We start from the raw sequence: 22,674 nt of genomic DNA on the forward strand, positions 1-22,674 counted from the left end.
CATGAGGTTGGCATTTGGGATAGAATGGATGGCATATCCTTCCAGAGTCTCTGGGAACGCCGGCCATCTTGGCGATGTCTTGTAATCTCATCAAGTTCCCTATCCTGTTCATCGAGCAGCCAAGGATCAGAGGTTCCTAGAAGGCCAGGCCCCTGTGCCCTGGCTACTCTGACTCATTATTTCTGAGGCTTCATCCCAACCTTCACTGAGGCCCACCAGCCCAAGAGACTCTTTCTCTTATGCTTGTACTTGCAATAGCACAAAAATGTCATGGCTAAGTGGCTCTCCCTTCAGGATTTTTGGAATCTAGGTGGCTTTGCCACTTATTTACCTTGTAATCTCAAGCAGGTTACTTAACCTCCTCAGACCTCAATTTTCCCAATTTGTAAAATGGGACTAATATGATAAAGTTGTTTTGAGGCTTAAGGGAGAAAATGATGTAAATAAATAATAGAATGACTATTTACTAAGTTCAGTGCCTCCCTTTGGACTCTCTTATCATTCAAGAAAGATGTCACCTCCTCCCTGAGGCTTTCCCTGACCTGGACTGAAATAAACCCCTGCTCATACCTCTCTATCCCAGCACCTGTTCTGGTTTCTCAGTAGCACTAATCACCAGTGGACACAGTCTGGTTGGCTCATACATTTGTAGTTTGTGATCTGCATCCCAAACTAGGATGAGAACAGGGTCCCTCTCTGCCCTGTTTGCTGCTACATCCTCAGTGTCGAGAACAGTGCCTGGCCTGTAGCGGATGCTCTGTTAAATGCTTCTTGAATTAATGACTGAATATTCCAGCTGCTTCGTATACATCACTTCAGTTCACCCTGACCATTCCTCAAAATAATAGTGCCATTATTTTAAAGACAGTGAAAACAAAACTGAAATAACTTATAAATTGATATATTTTCTGAGTGTTGCTACAGGTCAGACGCTAAGCTAAGGGACTTTCAGTGATGATCTCTTTATTAAGGAAGAGGGGCCAATAAAGAAAGGATGAGCCCCAAAGGTCATTTAGGGCTGACCACTTCCATTGTGGGCTAGGCACTAATTTTGAATGAAAATTACTTCTTAGGATGAGGTCCAAGTTTTCCTTTATCCCAGGTATTCTGAAATCTCACCCTTGTCCACATGGCAATTATTTTAACTGTAACACAATTGGAAAGGACATCAATTACAATTGTATCAGGCTGCGGGGAACACAAACCCACCCACCCAGCTTTAACATATATTGTTTTCCCAGCTGTTAGAAATTCTATGGGTAGATGGTCCAGGCCTGTTCAGCAGATATATGATGTCACCAGTGTCTCAGCTTCCTTCTAGTTTTTTGCTTTGCTTCCCTTAGTATTGGTTTCTTCTTCACGCTTGCTGCTTCATGGTTACTGTATCTCCAAGATTCACATCCACATTCTGCTAGTCTCAAACAGAGGCTGGAAAATTGAATCTTTTTGTTGAGCATTTTATCTCCCAAGGAAGAAGAAAATAACTGTTGGATAGAAAAACCACAAAAAATGATGGCTAGTCCATTGGCTGCCAAGATGACCAATTGTTGTTTAATAAACATCAGATAATCAGAGCTCAAAATGAGCCAGGGGAATATATTTAGTCTTTGGTGGTTCATGTGACCATAGAATCAACTTGCAGTGACTCCCACAAGGTACTTAGAGTTCTTAAAATATGTTGATGTATGTATGCCCTTTGAATGAGACACTCTCAAATATTTGGCTGAATGGAGTCAAGTTGTAAGTGTGTTTTCTGAAAATTTGACTGACCATACCTAGGATTTAGATTTACTTTATGCCATCCACAGGGCCATCCACCTGAATCCAGAGGCAATAGTGAAAATTCACATGGAGAGTTCACCTGGAATTGATTCCTCTCTGCTCTAAAGGAGGTTGAGAACTAACATCCATTGAGTTGGCAGATGCTGTAAATTGCCTCTCCAACAGCCATTTCCAACTATTCTTCCCTGCAACATAATCCCAGTTTATTCAGTTATTGAGGAAAGATACTCTAAGCTCACAGAGTGTAGTTCTCCACCCCAACTCCATGGAACAAATTATTATTGATCTGAATCAGTCCTGGAAATCTTGCCACTGGACAGTAGATGATCTATGGTGGTGGGGGGTGTTGCACAATTCTAGCCACTGAGAGGTAAGGGAAGTTTGCTGGTGGTGGTAGTGGCTGAGGGTGGAGGGTTGGGGGGATAGAGTTGAGGGGATAGTTCCCTTTCCCTAAAGACAAGGACTCAAGAAGGAAATACTTTTCCTTCCAGTTCTGGAGGTAGATGTGTCACTGGATCCGTTCAGCTATCTTGGAAGATGTCAGTCCTTGCATTGTTTTGTTCATTAACCAATCAGGGCAACTACTACCTCTGGATTTCTTGTCATGTGAGAAAAGTACACTTCTATTTAAAACTTTGGAGTTGTGTTTTCTTCCTATTACTTGCAGCCATACAGAATTCTAACTTACACACATTCTCCGTGTCAGGCACTGAAAATGGTGCTTTGGTTACCCAGTTCTACACTTTATGGGTTTGTACCTGACCTCAGTTTTCAGTTCTATAGAACAAAGCTAGTAAAAACACCCACCTCTTTGACTGCGGTGAGGATGGAATGAGCATTCTGGGCAAAGAGCTCATTGCTCATTCTGTCACAATGCAAGATGTCAGAGAGTGGGAGCTGTTATTACTATTCAACAGCATTTGCTTTGAAATATTTGGAGAACTGCTTAGCTTGGCTGGTAGGAAAGGAAAAGGGGCAAGAGGGTCAGCAATGGAGCTGCTGGTAGAAGGGGGCTGGAAATGTGGACTAGGAAGCTCCATGGGATTGTAACTGCTACAAAGCCTGACTGGGAAGGCCCGGGGAGGAAAAGAAGGGGCAGAACGGCAGAGGTGAGGGGGAACGCTGCCTAGTGTAGCATTGTGGGCATGTCAGACAGAGCCACAAAACTGCAAAACAAGCAAGAGAAGCCATCCATGTACAGTGTGGTGTTTGATGGGACTAGGATTATGAAAAATGGGAATCGCTGCAGTCAGTCAACACTTGGCATGAATGGGTGGATATTCTTGCTATACTTTGATTTCAAAGACCTCTGTATATAGCTGCTAGAATGGAATATGTGTCAAAAACAAAGCATGCAAAAACAAACAAACAAACAAACAAACAAAAACCAAACAAACAAAAACCAAAAAAACAGAGACACAGAGAAAGGAAGCCATGCCTGACATGAAAAGAATTACAGCATCCAGGTGGTGGGGAGGCCTCCTGGAGCCTTTAAATCATTCCTTTTCTGTGCTCCGTTCTGCCCACTGTTAGAGTTAATTCTCCATAATCAGAATTGCTCACCTAGAAATTTCTACTCATCTCCAGGTTTTCACCCAGAAGGCAGTTCAACCTCACAGCCTGATCCTCCCCAATCTTGGCTGGTTACCTCAAACCACAGAGAAGCAAGTGTGTTCATCTTAAAGATGCTCCAGCTGAAAGGGTCCAGACAATAATGTTGATCCCTTTCACTTTAGGGCTCTCAGCATAAACACCCAGCAGATCTCAGACATGCATCAGTAGTGCTACCAATCCAGACAGCTGGAACCCACCCCAGTTTGAGCTGTCTCGGGCACAAAGCACAATAGTACTTCTGCTAGATGTGCATAGTAACCATATTTTACCTTAGAAATCCTCAGGGAAAGCCAGTCCCTTGGAACAAAAAGTCATGTGTAAGTGTTTTTGAGTCCTTCTGTCATGTTTAGTGACTGGAAGGACTCCCATAGCCACCAAAATATTCTTATACTGTATATTATGTATATTAGACTGTATACTATGACCTGAAAATTTTAGTCTCTTTTGTTCCTGATGACTCTGGAAACAAACACATGAATTTATGAGACTTTTGTAGGCCATGAATGTTTCATTTGGCAGAAGTGAGCCCATCTTTTATATATAACAGATAACACTAGTGTCTGTATGTGTGTGTTTGTGCACATGTGTGTGCACGTATGTCCATCCCTCCATCTTCTCTCATGTGAATCGTTAGTAGGATCTGTGGTCTCCTTGACTCTGTTCCTCCCCCTGCTGTTCCACCCTCTACATTATAGTCAGAATGAGCTTCCTGCCTCTTCCTTGCTTAAAACCCTTCAAAGTCTTGTTCATAGGATAAAGCTGTAACATGGCTTGTCAGTCAGATGGCCTTCTCCCTAGTTTGCCTGAGATAGTCCTGATTCATGCCTGTTGCTCCAGTGTATTTATTAACAGTGTCTCCTTCTGCTCTAAAAGTGATTATATTGAAAAGATACAGTGGAAGACAAATTATGTGGGCATCCTATTTATAAGGCCTCAAACCCTCCAGCCTTAGATATCCCTACCCCACCCTTCAATTCCACACTCCAGAATACAGATATACCCAGGACCCTTTATTCATGCATTTTTCCTTCTTGCCTGAAATATTTTCCCTCCTTTAACCTCATTTACTTGGCTAATTCCTATTCGTTCTGCAAAGCCTTCTCAGAATCCCCAAATCTATCAGAGTTAGATGGCCCTCCTTTGGCATCTCATGATACCCTAAACTTTCCTTACCTTTGCTTATCAACACCATCTTGACACGGCCACACTGTCTGCTCTGGGACAGATTGTATTATCCCTCTGAGTTATTCATTGCTTCTGCATAAGGATTTTATATCCCTGCCTGCTGCCACGTAACTTGCAGGATTTTGAGGAGTACTATTGTCTGCCCTATTGATGGCAAGTGTGGCTACATGACTTGCTGTAGCCAGTGGAAGGGAATATAATGTACACTGTGTCTGATGGAAGCTTTATGAGCCTTGGGGTGTCTGCACCAGCTCAACTGCTTTTTCTTGGTCATGAGAATAGCATATCCCTTGAAAAGGTCTTCTCTTTCAGTCTGAATCTCAGAATGAAAAGACATGTGGGCAAAGTCACGGCCAATATCATATAACATAAATGGAAAAAAAAAAAAGCAGTTGTGGTTGTAGGCCACCTGAGATCTGGGAATTGTTACTGCAAGATAACCCAGTGAAGGCTGACTGCTGCTGTGTAATAGCCTTTATTTCATAGTACAGTAAACAACTGAGGTCAGGGAGCATGTCTCTCTCAATCACCCTTGCGTCTCTAGTTCCCAGAGCAGTGCCCAACACTGGTCATTCCTCATTAAGTTCTGTCCAGTGACTGTTGGGATGTGTACTTTTTGTTTTCTTGAATACTAGGTTGAATATCAACCTTTCCAAGGTCCAGATTGGTTACATATTTTGAAAATATTATTCTTGTCACACAACATTTGCATTTTTACACAATTCTGGCAAATTCAATTATCACACGCAACTCTGGAAGATAAAGAGGTATCACCATTTTTGTAAATGAGAAAGCTGATGTCAGAGAGATTTTTTTACTTCTATGATCACATAGCTATTTAGCAGCAAAGAAAAAAATGAAAGTTTTGACTTTCTGGTGCCCAGTTCAGGGTTTTTTTCCATTCTGCCTGTGACCCCAATCCCAGAGAAGACAGAAAATAACTATTCCTCTTCACCCAAAGCCTTCTCAGTATTGACTTTCATCTGCTCACCATGACCCCTCTTATGGGGAGATACAGTGAATCCATCATCTGTTTCTTTGGGATTAAGGGGGGCAGTTAGCTAAAATGTCTCCTCTGTTTTAAAAAGGGACCATTTGAAGAATAGAAAGGGAGAGAGAATCACCCAAATTTAGTTCCTGTCTGGTCTTTGTAGATTTCAGGAACAAATTCTGAGCTCCCACAGAGTGAATGAGGTTTTTTGTTCTCCACAAAGGTTGTGTTCAAGAGAACAGGCTTCAGTCTGCCTCACCAATCCAAATTCTCTTAAAATTTCAATAAAGGGTAACTCTTATTTTTGGTGGTTTATTTAAGTCAAAGCTGATGTTTAAGTGTCACATATTCCGACAGCTACAAATATTTATTGATTATCTCTATGCACAAGGCATTGTTCTGGTGGGAGTTGAGTTAATTTTAAGTGCTTCCTAATTGCCCTTTGGCTGGCTGAGGTTAAAGTAATTCTTAATCAAAACCTTTGCATTTGTCTTTACTGAGGAAAATGGTAGAGCAGTGCTTCACTACTGGGCAGTACATTGGAATCCCCTGGGGAGATTTTAAAACTAGTGGTGCCTGTGTCCCACCTCCTGCATTCTATTTAATTGGTCTGGGATGTCACCTGGACATTGGGATTTTTTAAATTTCCCCAAGTAGACAATATGTGCAAGCAAGATTAAAAACCACTATGTTCAGGAGTCTGGCCCCCAAATTGCTTCTTGTAGACTGGTGATCAGAATCATTAGTTCAAACAATGTTAAGTTCCCAAGATCCTCCTGACCCAATTCACCAGCTGGATTTGAGACAAGCCGGTGGGGTGGAAAGAGACCCCACAGAGTGTGACCAAGAGATCTGGACTCCATATCTAACTCTGCTGCTCACTGAAAATGTGATCTACCTTGACTTAGGTATTCTGGATCTCAGCTTTCTAGTCTGAGAAATGAAAAAATTAGACTAGATTAGTGTTTTCTAAACTTTTATCATCAAAGTCCACCTTTTAAGCCCCTTCTTTCCAAGTGGCTATAATGTTTTTAACATCTTCATCTACCAGATTCCGTTTATTAAGTGTTAATTCCCCCTCCCCGATGATATAAACTGAAGATATTCTCAGAAGTTGGAATAAGGGGGCTGGTGCTTAAATCCTACTATACACCACTTTCTCCACATTTTGGCTGATTTTATATGTATAAAAAATAAGCAAAGACAGGAGAAGACATTTCCTGATGAGAAGGCAATTGCCTATTGTTAAGCTACCCATCCCTCAAGGTTCAACTCAGGCCCATCCCCTCCTTTATGAAGGCCTTCCCTAAGATACTGAGTCAAGTCCTAGCTCCATCACTTAATAGCGGTGTGGCCCTGAGTTAACCCTCTGAAATCCTCTAGTTCTTATTTTCCTAATAAGGAAAACAGGACATGTAGAGGATCAGCCATTCATTATACGTGACCGGATCCAGATGATTAGACCAAGGGTAGATAGCCGATAAAAGAGGAGGCAAAACATGAGTTGGGTTAAACCAGATTTTTCTTTATAACTTGAACCAAGAGACACAGCCAGTAATCAAAGAGTGGTATACTCTAGATTTCAAAAATCATATAGAGTCAGGGCCAAAACTGGCTCAAAGTCAAAGTGTGAGCTGAAGTCATGGGGAAGCAGAAACCAGGAACCCTGCAGAGGAAATCAGTCATCAAGAGAATGGAGCAGAAATACAGGGGAAAACAAAGATGAGAGATGATGTAACCAGATGATTGCACAAATATTTAACCATCTACCATGTGCTGAGAATATTAAAATGAATAAGAAAATACCTTATGCCTGGAGGAGTGTGTAGTCTGAGAAGCTATTATAGTCATCAAATATTTTTCCTCAACCTTTGTTTAACCTCATTAGGCATTCTTTAAGTGGTTTGTGGAAATTTCTATGGGACCACAGAAGACCATGTGGATCTTTCTGGTTGGAGCACTGACAAAAGCTCCACAGAGGTGAGAAAAGCAGTGGAAATGTGTCTAGTGTACCATGCTTTCCAAATTGTGCTCCATGGAACACTAGTTTCATGAGATGTAATCATTGTTATATAGGTGAATGGATGGTTGGGAGGGTGGATGGGTGAATGGATGGACAAACAAATAGATCCATGGACAAATTAGTTTCAGAAATGCTGAGTTAACAAAGTTCACACTTTTTGTTGTTGTTGTTGCAGGCTTTAACAGGGCCTTTAATATTTGAATGTACACTCTGACTCTCCAAGAGAAACTTACATAGCACTGCCCCAAATTACTGGTTTACAAAACTCTTTTTTTTACTTCGAGCATTTTATAGGGACCAGTGTTTTGCAAATACAGATAGAAAAAAGGGATTTTGCCCACTCCTGGTTGATTGTTTCTTACTTCTATTATCTGGAATAGTTAGAATATAATTACCATTATGCAGACATGACAATATTTTAATATCAAAACTACATAGGGAAGACTTGTTTATGGATTCCTAAAGGATCTTCAAATTTTTTTCTGTTTTGTTTTGATAAGAAATTAACCCAATCTGAATTACATAAGATGCTTTCCCCAAATTTTTGGATCATCTCCTTTGAGCCAGTTGCTGAAACTTTATCAGAATCACATTTCATGGACAGCATGTGGGAAGTGAGGTCCCCAAAATCTTGGAGGCTCAGGCCACGTCATTGTGGAGGAGAACTGCAATGGATCACACGCATCTCCCCACCCACCTGGGGTAAGGTTGTCATTAGCATTCTAGGGTTATTCCTGAGATCACACAACTAGCTTTAGCTTCCTGCATTCTCGGGGATGTTGGTTCAGCTCAGGCGAGAGCAAGTTGTTGCCTCAGAGCCAGTAGAAATAAAAGCCCTGACTGTCTTGTGTCTCAGCATGTTTGAATTCAACTACTTAATCTCAAACTTTCAGTTTTCCCCCACTGCTGTTTTCATTTTCCTTTTTGCTAATTTGGAGGTATAAAACAACCTCAAAAGCCTTCATTTTGAGGTCTCATTAAAATTCTAGGATCTCTTTTCATTTCCTTCTTCATTTCTGGACATTAATTTCCATGGCTTATCATGATAAGAGGGTTAAGAAGAGCATGGAACGACTTCACACAGCTTTTCACTCCTGTGCATTGCTGAATCACATCAGCTCTGTGGGCGCATGACACCACTGGCCAGACTTTTGCCATGTTTTGTGTCTGCTATTAAAGAGAACACTAGAAACTAGAACTAGAACTCCTAGAAAAATCACTTGTTATAATTACTGTTTTTTGGACATTGGACAGAAGGTTAACAAGGCAGCCTCTGGTAAGAGCCTCATTAGCTAATTGGTTCTGGTAAAACTTTGTAGTTTTGCTTTATAGTTTTCTGATTTTCCATCAGGTTGGCTATAGCTACCAGAAAAATTGTTTCTTTCCCATTGGAAAGTTGAAAAACACTACCCATTGACACTCAAACTGTTTTTTCTTCCTGTAAATTTGGAGTTACTTCTCTTTCCAAGATTGCTAATTTATTCTTTTTCATAACAATCTGTTCTTGTTTCAGGACCTCCTCTTCTTGTTTAACAGATGCAATTCTTTCCTTTATCTCACTAAGGATATTAAATCTAATTATTTAAAAATCCTGTTCTGATTGCCCTATTAATTCTTTTCCCTTATATGTAGGTTCTTTTATTTATTTGTTTGTTTTGCCTATTCCCTTTTTCAAGACATTGACTTTCCCAAATGTTAATGATTGTTGGTTGTATATACATTTTCTTTCCTCCATAGACTTCTCCACTAACCACCAGAATGGAAACTTTTAATTGTAGCTACCTAATCATGGTATTATTTCTTAAAAATTCTCATAGATTCTGGTTTATTGATCATCCCCCACTGTGTTTGGGGTGTCCAGGGGCATATTTTATAGTGTGCTCGGTTTATCACCTTGTCCTAAAAGCAAGAGTTATTTTTGTACATGTTTCTACTTCTCCAGGAAATATTATGTAAAAACCTTTAGAAATATTTTTATTCAAGGCTTGCCTAGAGGTTGTCAAATGATGTAGTCACCTTGCAGGTTTGATTTTTGCTATGGCTTTCATCACATTTTCAAACAACAGCTATTTATTGAAGGCCTTCTGTGTGTTTGGGAATCATTCTTGGCTACCAGCCCTGACTTCCCCACTAGCTAGGATCTATGGCCTTGAGCTCATTAAGTCAAAGTTTCCTCTTCAGTGCAACTGAGATAGTAATTCCCACCTTATACAGGCAATATAAGGATATGAGTTATGTATGCAGAACAACTAACAGAGTACCTGCCACACAGTAAATGCTCAGACAAAAGACAGAAAAGAGAAGAAAAAAATCTTTGTATGTTTTTACCCGTATGTTTACCAATTCCCATGCTCAATGCTCTTCATTCCTTTTTATGCACCTAGATTTTCATCTAATAAGATTTTCCACTGGAATTTGACACAACATTGTAAAATGATTATAAATCAAAAAAAAAAAAAAAAAGATTTTCATTCTGCCTCACGGACTTCCTTTAACATTTCTTATACAGCAGGTCTGTTTGTAATGAGTTCTTTCAGCTTTTGTATGCCTGAAAAGTCTTTATTTCACCTTCACTCATGAAAGATATTGCTGGGTATAAGGTTCTAGAATGATCATTCTTTTCTTTGCCGCTAGTAGATGTTAATCCACTGTCTTCTGGCTTGCATTTTATCTAATAAGAAGTTTGCTGTCATTCTTATCTTTGTTCCTTTGTACATAAGTCTTTTTTCCTCTGGCTGGTTTTAAGATTCTCTCTTTATCACTATTTTAAAATACTTTGATTATTCGAAAGCTTTGAGTAGCTGTCTTGGGTTTCAAGGTCAATTGAATGAGCTTCTTAGATCTGCGGGTTTATAGGTTAAAATTTGAAAAATTTTAGCCATTATTTCTTCAAGTATTTTTTTTATTCCAACCCCTCCTTCAAGGACTCCGATTACATAGATATCAGGCTCCTCAATGTTGTCCCACTGTCCACCAAGTCTCTTTTCATTTTATTTCAGTCTTTTGTCTCCCTGTGTTTCATTTGGGTTAATTCCTCTTGCTAGTCCTGAAGTTCACTAATCCTTACTTTGGCAATGTCTAGTCTGCTGTTAATTCCATCCAGTGGATTTTTCCTATCAGACATTACAGTTTTCATGTCCAGAAGTTCAAATTGCATCATTTTATATCTTCCTCTACTTAATATGTTTATGCTTTCCTCTAGCTTTTTCAATATGTGGACTGAGTTATAATAATTTTTCTTAAATCCTTGTCTGCTGAGTCTATCATCAGTGTCAGTTCTGAATCTTTTCTACTGATTGGTTTTTGGCCTTATTATGAGTTCTATTTTCCTCCTCTTTGCATGCCTGGTGATTTTTAGTTGAATACCAGACCATGTGAATTTTACCTTGTAGGGTACTAACTATTTTAATATTTCTCTAAACATTCTTGAGCTTTTTTTTCCCCTTGAGATGCAAGGAAGTTACTTGGAAACAATATGATCCTTTCAAGACTTGCCTTTAAGATTTCTTAGGCAGACTAGAACAGCTTTTAGCCTAGATTTTAATCTAGTCTACTGAGACAATACACTTCTGAGTACTGTATCCAATGCTCCACTTATCATAGTATCTCTCCACTCTGGCCAGTGAGAACATGGTCTGTTTCTTTCCAGTAGTTCTGTGCCCTGCCCTTGGGTGGCTTCCTCACTTGCATGCACTGATCAGTACTCAGCTGGAGACTCTAGGGGAAATATCTCCAGAGCTTTCTTTCTGTGTAGCTCTCTATAATTGGTTACTCTGCCCTGAAAATGTTAGTTGCTTTGGCCTTCCTTACTTCTCAGCTTTGTCTTCTCAACTCAGAGAGACTTCCAGGTTCTGTTTTGGTTCTCCCTCCCTGCACTGTGACATTGAAACTCTCCAGGCAGTAAGCTGGGACAATTATAGGGTTTATCTGGTTTGTTTTCCTTCTCTCAGGGATTATTGAACTTTGCAGCCTATTGTCCATTCTCTGAAAATTATTGTTTCATACATTCTGTTTTTGTTATTTGTTGTTTAAGGCAATTGGCAAATCCAATCCCTATTATTCCATCTTGGCAATCAGTGTAAATGGTCAGTAAACCATGATTATTTTTTGTTTTCAATTTTCTGTGTGTGCTTTAGCTTTTTTCCAGCTTTACTGAAGTATATTTGACAAGTAAAACTTGTGTATCTTTTTTTATTAAAGTATAGTCAGTTTACAGTGTGTTAGTTTCTGGTGTACAATATAATATTTCAGTCATACATATACATACGTATATTCCTTTTCATATTCTTTTTCACTATAAGTTACTATAAGCTATTGAATATAGTTCCCTGTGCTATACAGTAGAAACTTACTGTTCATCTATTTTATATATAGTGGTTAATATTAGCAAATCTCAAACTCCCAATTTTCCCTTCCCACCCTCTTTCCCCCAGTAACCATAAGTTTGTTTACTATTTCTGTGAGTCTGTTTCTGTTTTATAGATAAGTTCATTAGTGTCTTCTTTTTTCTTTTTTTATATTCCACATATGAGTGATATCATATGGCATTTTTCTTTCTCTTTCTGGCTTACTTCACTTAGAACGATGATCTCCAGGTCCTTCCATGTTGCTGCAAATGGCATTATTTTATTATTTTTTATGACTGAGTAGTATTACATTGTGTAACTGTATCACAGCTTCTTTATCCAGTCATTTGTTGATGAACATTTAGGTGGTTTCCATGTCTTGGCTATTCTAAATAGTGCTGTTATGAACATTGGGGTGCATGTATCTTTTCAAATTAGAGTTCCCTCCAGATATATGCACAGGAATGGGATTGCTGGATCATATGGTAAGTCTATTTTCAGTTTTTTGAGGAATCTTCATACTGTTTTCCATAATGGCTGCACCAAACTACATTCCCACCAGCAGTGTAGGAGGGTTTCCTTTTCTCCACATTCTCCCCAGCATTTGTCATTTGTGAACTTTTGAATGATAGCCATCCTGACTGGTGTGAGGTGATACCTCATTGTAGTTTTAATTTGCATTTATCTGATAATTAGTGATACTGAGTAATTTTTCATGTGCTTGTAGGCCATTTGTATGTCTTCATTGGAGAATTGCTTGTTTAGGTCTTCTACCCATTTTTGGATTGTTTTGTGGGGTTTTTTGTTGTTGTTGTTTTTAAGTTGTATGAACTGTTTATATATTCTGGAAATTAAGCCTTTGTCAGTCACATCATTTGTAAATATTTTTTTTTGTTGTCTCCCATTCTGTAGGTTGTCATTTTGTTTTGTTTATGGTTTCCTTTGCTATGCAAAAGCTTACAAGTTTAGTTAGATCCCATTTGCTTATTTTTGCTTTTATTTCTGTTGTCTGGGTAGACTGCCCTAGGAGAACATTGCTAAGATATATTGTCAGAAAATGTATTGCCTATGTTTTCTTCTAGAAGGTTTATAGTGTCTTGTCTTATATTTAAGTCATTAAGCCAAAAAATGGTATATCTTTAAGGTGTACAGTGTGATGTTTTGATGTATGTATACATTATGAAATGATTACCACAATCAAGCTAATTAATGTATCCATCATGTCACATAGTTACCTTTGTATGTATGTGTGTGGTGAGAACACTTGAGCTCTACTCTCCTTGCAAACTTGAAATGTACACTATCTTGTTAACTATAGTCACCATGCTGTACATTAGGTCTTCAGATATTATTCATCTTATATCTTAAAGCACCCTTTGACCAACATCTCCCCATTTCTTCTACCCACCACCCCTAGCCCCTGGAAACCACCATTCTACTCTCTGTTTATCTGCAGTTGACTTTTTTAGACTCTACATATGAGATTATGCAGTATTTGTCTTTCTGTCTCTGGCTTATTTCACTTGGTATAATGTTCTCCAGAATCACCCATGTTGTCACAAATGGCAGGATTTTCTTCCTTTTTCAGACTGAACAATATTCCAAATGAAAAGCTTACATTTTCTTTATCCATTCTCCTGTGAATGAACACTTAGGTTGTTTCCGCATCTTGGCTACTGTGAATAATGCTGAAATGAACATGGGAGGACAGATATCTCTTTAAGAGAGCAATTTTATTTCCTTGGATGTATATCTAGGAGTGGAATTGCTGGATCATAATGGTAGTTCTTTTCTTTTTTTAGGAAGCTCCATACAGTTTTCCATAATGGCTGTACCAAACCATAGTTGTTCTTATTTTTAACTTTTACTGTGTACCCAACATTATATTAGGCCCTATGTATTTTAAAAATTATATGATAAAACTGGAAACTCCCATATCTGTGTATATATTCTTTTGTCTTTATCCATCTGCACATATCTACATTTTAATATTCTGCTTCCTTTTTAAACCAATAATTGTATCCTAGACAACATATTTTCTTGCATTTCCTTCTAGTATTTGACACAATTATTTTTAATATTTGCATATTCTTCCATTGAGTGGATGTACCTAATTTACTTACTCATGCATTTATTTTTGAGTAATTAAGTTGTTTGCAATTTTCTCTGCTAAGATAAAACCAAAATGTAGTATCATTTGTGTATGTGTGTGTGTGTGTGTGTGTGTGTGTGTAAAAATCACCCAATTAGGTTCCTTTGCAATTTGTGACAGGGAGGAAGGCCTTAGCAATGTAATAAAGTCAGAGCTCCACTTAATTTCTCTACAGTTTTCTTCTTTTATTTTTTCCTTCCTTACTCTCATTCTCTGTTTTTCATTCTCCTTTCTCTGTCTCCCTCCTTCCCTTCCTTTATGCCTCCTGATAAGCATTTATTGAACATCTTCTATGTTCCAGGCACTGTGCTGATGCATCAGTTGTAATTCTGAACAAAAGGCAGGATTCCTGCCCCAGAGGAACTTGTGACCAGGGCGGGGCAGACAGAAAATCCTATAAGTAATAACAATAGATAATAAGTACTCTGACAGGGGAAGTACATTTGAAGAATTCTGACAGCATCAACCCACTCAAGCTTCACACAGCTCTCACCCGAGAGTAAGAGACAGGAGGAAGGAACAAGTACCCTGGCCAGCCTCCCTTTTGCCCATAACGTGGTGTAGAAACATGCAGGGAGTTTATTATCTGACAGGCCCAGTTCAAGACCAGGCTCTGCTACCTACTAGCTATGTAGCATGGGCAAGTATTTTAACTTTTCTCAGTCTGACTTTTAACCTTGAAATAAGAGTCAATATATCTTAAGGGTACTGTGGGAATTAAAGATAATGTAATGTAAAGTGCAGGGGTCATAGTAGGTGCTTAGAAAAGTACCTATTATTCCTTGCTGTTTGATCTTAGGCAAGACAACCTCCTGGCCTTCAGTTTACTTGTCTATAATATGATTATTTGTAAGATCCCTTTCAGAAGTTCTGCAAAGGCCATGAATTTGCACAAATTCCTAGCTTTGGTCTACCTGTTCCAGTCTCCAGGACACACTGAGAAGATACCTCAGAACTTCTCTTGAGCCCAGTAGTTCTCCTTTGTTGTTTATGCTCCGGCCCTGAGCTGAGGCTGTTCTAAAATAAAGTGGGATTCTTCCTTATCTGGAAATCTGGCAGTCATAAGGAAATCACCCAGTGGCCAACTCTTCCCCAACAACTGCCTGGAAAGCCTGGCATCAGCCTTGGAGAGCATGTCAGGCTCTGGTTCAGAGTGAATAAACCAAAGATTTATGTCAAAGGGAAAAGTTAACACATCAAATAAATAAACAAAAAAACTCAGACATCAAACATTTCCACAATAGAAGATTTAAAGGACATATCAGGTCATCTCCAATAAGAATAGAAAATAACTTAGAATTTTTATTTTCTAGATTCTAATAGTAGCTACCTTAAAAATTTCATAAAATGAGAACTTCCATGCCCTTTTAAGCAAAAGGTTCATCTCCTGTTAGATACTCTGGTGACCAAGAAAGCAGAGAGACAATTAAGAACAGTTTCAAATTATGTCGACGCAACCTTTGACTTCGAGCCCTTCCTTTCTGGCTGCTAAACATTAAGGAAAGTTCTTCTCCAGAATTTCTTTCTTGTAGGTATATTTTTTTCTATTTCCTAAGTCCCATGCTCTATGTTTTGTAAATTCCATGTGCTTTGCCTATATTACTGAGAACACAGATACTGGGAGAACTTAATGAATCATTAAGTCCAACCTCTTTACTTAAAAGATGAGGAAGGTGAAGCCCAGAATTAACAACAACAACAGTAATATTCAGTGCATGTTGATAAAGAGAAAGGTGAAAGAGAAAGAGAAAAGATGACTATTACTGGTGGGGTAGAGTATAGCTCAAGTGGTAGAGCACATGCTTAGCACACAAAAGGTCCTGGGCTCAGTTCCCAGTACCTCCTCTGAAGATAAATAAATAAACCTAATTACCCCCCAAAATAAATAAATTTTTTAAGAAGAAGACTGTTACTCTCTCTTTAGGCTTTAACCATGTTTGGGAACCATTAGTCAGACTCAGTGGGTTCAATCTGTAAGCTTTTGGATTTGTGCTATCTTAAGCAAAAGAGGTGTGTTTTGTTTGTTTGTTTCTTTGTTTGTTCTTTGATATTTTAGGCCAGTCTCAAGTTTCAGGCCCCTACAACACATATTTCTAATTTCTCTTTAATCCTTAGAGCTGGAACTCAAAGTCTTTAATATTGCCCACTAGCTGGCTATACTAACAGCTTTTAAAAAGGTGAGTTTACAAACTCTTTAAAAAACTTGTCTTAGATAACATGGCAAAAAAGGAGACAAACTGATATCATGTGTTCCCTAATATCATGCCCTCAGATGGAAATAATTCTGCTTATGTAGAATTCCTTCCCCAAATGCATAACCTGAATCCAATCATGAAGAAATATCAGACAAGGCCAAATTGAGAGATAATATACAAAACAACCTACCTGTAGTCTTCAAAAATGCCAGTGTCATAAAAGATGAAATATTAAAAGGCTGAGGAATTCTCCCAGATTAGAGGAGACTAAAGAGACATGATAACTAAATGTAATGTGTGATTCATGATTAGATCTTGGGCTGGTAAACACTATAAAGGACATTATTGGGACAGTTGATAAAATTTGAATATGGGCTAAGTTTGCATACTAGTATTGTAACAATGTTAAATGTCTTGAATTTAATAATCTATGATTATGTAAAAGAATATTCTTCTGTAACACACATTGAAGTATTTAAGGATAAGGGGGCTTGGTGTATACAGCCTACTTAAATAGTTAAGAAAAGCAATTCTGTTTGTGTGTGTGTGCATGTGTACGTTTATATGTATACGTAGAGAAGAAGGAAGGGAGGTTGGACTGGGTGTAGAGATGAAAAGACAGACACATGTACATGTGGAGATCACTGACTTGTATCTTGATACATCAGCAAGGGCAGGAATTGGGGACAGGTGACACAGAGTGAGGTTGTACCTCATGCCTTTGGACAGATGACTAGGTAGTGGTTGGTTTGCAAACAGACCCTCTCTTCTAATTTTATTTCACTAATATTTCAAATTACCTGCCAGAATATCTACAACCCAAATGGGCAAAATGGCCTCTTTGTTGAATTCCCCATTCTTTGAAAAGGGTCAGATGTAATTGATGCTCTCAGTACTATATGTCATGTGCCAGGCACATACCAACTCATAAAAATGTCCTAAGGCATTAATTATCACAGCCAAGGAGAGTAAAGACGGCAGCTCCTGCTAATTGTCAAAATCCCCTCTGTGACTGCACACTGCCACACATCCAGTCGGTGCTTAAGAAACATGAATTGGCGATGAAAGTTGCTATTCTTCCTCCTTGCAGGCTACAGAAGTGATGAAGTAGGGGAGGACACCTCAAAACTCCCCCTCTGCCTGCTCAGGCTCAAACACTCTAGCAGCTCTTGGATCCCAAGCCAGTGGTGGCCGCCCTGCAATAGTGATCAGAGATTCTGTTTGATTTAGGAAGTGCTAATCAATAACAAGTCCAACTTGGGGAACTGCACGGGCTTAATCATTTTGCATCTGGCACCCAGGACTGACACACCCCAGCTGGAAGGGAAGGAGGCAGGCAGGAAGGGAGGCAAAGAGAAGTAGGGGGTGGGGGGCGAATGGGGGAAACAAGTCCATGGAAAACTCAGTAAACCTCTTTCTTGAGTTAAAAATCGTTTCAGCTTTCAAAGATGAAATCTCTCCCCCAAGTGAAAGACATGACTTAAATGCAAAAGCAAGTGAAGATAAACAAAAGGCCCTGTTCAGATCTTCCCGAGGTTATCCGTCACTGTCAAGGCTTTCTTTACTCATCATAATGATTCCAAGCACCCTGCCAGGTGGTCTCAGATACTGTTTCTGTATCTTACAGGATTTTTTTTCCCCTTGCTTTCTCTTTTCTCCAGTAAACAGCAGTTTACAACACAGGGTTTGACTGTAATTTTCACCAAACTGCAACTTGTGCAGGCTTGTGAGAGACGCGTTATTACTTAAATCCAGCCGTAATGCTCTTTTACCTTCAAAGGCCATTCCCTTTATACATTCTGTCAGCTAAGGGTGGCAGGATAACAATTAGCTTGCAAGTTTAGGATAGAAATAAAATGCAGGGGGATCGTGGGCAGGGTGTGTTCAGACTCCCTTCCGGTGGATTCAGGGTGTGTCCAACCCTCTAGACCCAATGGAGGAGGCTGGACAGCGGGGTTTGAGGATGAAACAGAGGAGGCGGGATGCAGACTCAGCCCATGGGCATCAGTGAAAAGTCATCCCCGTGGAGGCAAATCTGCAGTTGAAAACCAGGCTGATATTCCAACTGCCTCACCATCTAAAGAAGCTAAGCATGGACTGAGACACAGGACCTAGGTGAGAGGCACATGGAAGGAAGATTGAGGGCAAGAAGGTTCTGAACAAAAGGCCAGAGGTGGAGGTAGTCCTGTTTCCTCAGGCCTCTGGGCCTCCCAAGGCCACAGGCTCATATCACAGATGCCTCTGACCACCACTGAGAGGGGGTAGATGGGAAGGGAGAGAATGAGGGAGGGAGATTTTAAAGGCCCTGGGAAGTCAAGATTTCGATGAAGGAAAAATACCTAAGTTTTCTGGACTATTTCAATGTTAATATTTTGGGGCTAGGTGATTTCTCAGAAAGTGAAAATGGGCCCAGGCCCATTTATATAGTGATGGCTTTTTTGGTAATTTTCTTCGGTTTGGACAAAATTGAACATGCTTTCCTGTTAAAACATTCAAGGAAATAGGAATTAAGCCAGTATTGAAGCCAGTATTTCATTTGGTGGGGAAACACTGGAGGCACTTATTAAGATCAGGAACAAGGCAAGGTTGCCTACTGTCTCCACCACTATTCAACATGTTACTGGTGACATTAGCCAAAGCAACTAGATAGGAGAACTCAACTAAAGGCAGGCAAATTGGCAAAAAGGAGGTAAAACTATCTCTATTTGAAGATGATCTGATACTATGTCTAAAACCCTAGAGAATGAGTAACAACCCTAACTCAAATGTTTAAAAAATTAACATACAGAAATCAATAGCTTTAATATACATAAATAATAACTAGAAGATATAAAGTAGAAAAAGCCCCACTTTAGGAATAATCGTAACAAGAAGTGTGCAAAACTCTAAAGAGGAAGACTTTAAAACACCTCTGAAAGATGCAAAAATAGACTAACATAATGGAAAGACATCTCTCGTTCTTAGATAGGACAGGTCAACATCATAAAGATGTCAGTTCCAGCTTAAAAAAAAAAATTGGTTGTTTTCGTGTGTGTGTGTGTGTGTGTGTGTGTGTGTTTTGCTCAAAATTGATGATTTTTGTGAAATAAAAAACATAAGCAAGTAGAAACAACACAGATACCACTGCACACCCAGCCGATTGGCAGAGGAACTCTCATTCCCTGCTGAGGGGAGTATAACTGAATTCTCCACTTGGAGAGCACCTTGGCAGTTCCCATTACTGCTAGTTGATGGAGTATCAGTAGTTCATCAAACAGTCTAGTCTCATTGGGTTATAAACCTGGCGAGATTTTATTCTGTCCAACAAATGCCCTATGATAACATGTTGATCCTCCCTGCCCGCTGAGGAACAGGCTCCCTGAATATCCTTTGGCTGTTTTCTTCAGCTTTTGGCCACTTTCACTTATTGGAGCAGTCACATTGACTCAGTGTTAAATTTTAAAATTTAAATTTTAAAAACTCAGTTCTGCTTGTTTTAAAGCTTCCATCCCTTATCTGATGCAAAGCTCTTTTCCTCCTCTCTCAGCAGAAGCTTTTGTTAGGGAGGTGGGGACTCAGGCACCACCTTCTCCTCTCTCTTCTTCCTCTTAAGTTGGATGGGGAAGAGGAAAAGGAAAATGGCAAAGTTCCTTCTTGCACGATTGGGTGAGGGGACAGTAGACTTCTCTCTGTAGACTTTGCTTGGTGTGTTTTGCTGCTTCTCTGGCCCACAGCATCTTGCCTCTACATGGAAGGATCCAGATGCTGAGCTGTCATGGGGCTTGTGTGTGTATTCTTTGAAGGGCTCCATGGGGGCTTGTGCCCTGAGAAGTTGCCTGACATGGGATTGAATCTGCCTGAGCTTCTTCCACCATGCCTCAGTGTCTCCAGCATAGGGTATTTGCATGCCCAGTAGTACGAATGCCACTGCCTCTCATTCCTGTCTTCTCTCTCCTGCCTCTTTCTCTACCCCCTGGGGCATTTGGTGCTCTGCAAGTCCAAGCCTTCAATCCCAACTTCCATAAGAGAGGAACATCAGGCTCTGACTTTGTTTGTGTGCAGTAGCGAAGGGGAATGATTCTGACAGATGCCCAGAAAACCTTTATCATGACTATCTTTCTTCCTCCCTTGGCTTTTCTGGAGGATATTGTGGAAGTGTAGAGAGAATATCCTTTCTTTGTGAACTTGGTGTTCTCTGAAGGACCCTCTCCTCTGTCTGTTTTCCCTTAGCCTGACTGGGATGGAGTGTCAGAGAAAAGACTTACTCTCAGCACTGGTGCCTCTCAATATGCCTTCCTGGGAGGTAGCTGGTCACAACTGCTATGACGTCGTGGTGGTTATATGGAATGTGGGCACTTAACATCTTTTGTCCTCAGCTTTAGGGCTTAGCCACAATTCTGATATAACAGGAAAGATGAAATAGAACATGTGCTAGCAGACTGCCCATCAGTTCTGCTCCTAAGGCTATATCCTAGAGAAGTTCTCACAGATGTACATGAAGAGATGGCTACCAAAATGTTTCTAGCAGTATTGTTTATAACAATGAAAAGTTGGAAACGATCTAAATTTCACAATAATGGAGCAGATAGATCAAATGTGGAGGCTGGTTTGGTATTTAGCCTGGTGAGCACAAGCGCACCTGGGTGTGCACAGCTACCCAGGGCTGCTGTTGTTTATGACGAGCACCTGTGTGTGCTGCTTGATGCCAGAACCATGCCAGTTGTTCAGTAATTTGAATATCACTCCCTGATCATTTGATTGAGTACAGTTACAGCAGTGAAAATTAAGGAACTACGTAAATATGGATCCACATGGATAGATCTCAAATGTAGGCTCAAAGGAAAAACTGCCAAAAGAAAAATGATTCCATTTATATTTAATTTTAAAAGCATACAACAGGATGCTAGTTATTGTATACATGTCTATAATATAGTATCTTATTAATGTAATATGAATTATAGTATTTTATATGATATATATTATATAAATATATTATGGGTATAAAACGTGGGTGGAACCTGTTTGATTTAGAAAAATGTTTTTGAACATTTAGGCAAGTATAGAGAATCCTGAAGCTAGCACTCCTTATATTCCATAAGAAATGGAACACCAAATTCATGATAGTGATAGCCTCTGAGGAGAGAGGGGAGCTTGATTGGAGAATGATAGAGAGAAGGCAGCATCTTTATCAGCTATATTCTATTTCTTATCTTAAAAAAATCTGTACACCAAAAGTAAGAGCAACCAAAGAAAAATAGGTATAATGGACTTAATCGAAATTAAAAACTTGTGCTTTAAAGGACGTTTTCAATAAAGTGAAAAAACACCCTACCTAGACAATAGGAGGAAATATTTAGAAATCATATGTCTGATAAAAAGTTAGCATCTGGCATATATAAATAACTCCTACAACTCAACAATAAAAAGACAAACAACTCAATTTTTAAAAGGACAAAGAACTTGAATGAACATTTTTCCAAAGAAGACATACAAATGGCTCACAAGCACATGAAAAGATACTCAACATCATTAGTCGTAAGAGAAATGCCAAACAAAGACCACAGTAATATACTTCACACCTATTAGAACAGCATTTTTTTAAAAAAGGAAAAAAATAAGGTTTGGTGAAGATATGGCGAAGTTGGAACCCTCATGCCTTGCTGGTAGGAATGTAAGGTGGTACCCACTATGGAAAACAGTTTGGCAGCTCCTCAAAAAGCTAAGCATAGAATTACCATATGACCTAGCAATTCCACTCCTAGTTATATACCCAAAGGAGCTGAAAGCAGGGATTTGAACAGATACTTGTATGTCAATGTTCACTACAGCATTATTCACAATAGCAAAAGATGGAAACAACCCAAGTGTCCATCAACAGACAAGTGGATTAAAAAAAAGTTGTATATACCACACAGTGGGAATATTATTTAGCCAAAAAAAGCAATGTTCTTCTACCTGCTACCACATGGATAAACCTTGAAAACATTTTGCTAGCTAAAATAAGCCAGACACAGAAGAGCTCATATTTCTGATTCCACTTGTATGACATATGTAGAACAGGTAAATTCATAGAGATTGAAGGTAGATTAGAGGTTACCAGGGTTTGGGGAGGAGAGAGATGGGAGATTTTGTTCAGTGGTTACAGAGTTTCTGATAGTGGTGGGGATTGCACAATATTGTAAATGTAACTAATGCCACTGAATTGAATACTGAAAAATAATTAAAATGGCAAATTTCATGTTAAATATTTTACCACTATTAAAAAAATTAACAACATAGTATTCCCAAACCCACTGAATTGTATGTTTTAAATGAGTAAATTGTACGGTATGTGAATTATACCTCAATAAAACCTTTAAAGAAAGATCTGAAGGAAATATGACAAAATGTTCATTTATCCCTGGAGA

The sequence above is a fragment of the Camelus ferus genome, chromosome 1 (genome assembly GCF_009834535.1).
Source record: "Camelus ferus isolate YT-003-E chromosome 1, BCGSAC_Cfer_1.0, whole genome shotgun sequence".
Classification (NCBI taxonomy): domain Eukaryota; kingdom Metazoa; phylum Chordata; class Mammalia; order Artiodactyla; family Camelidae; genus Camelus; species Camelus ferus.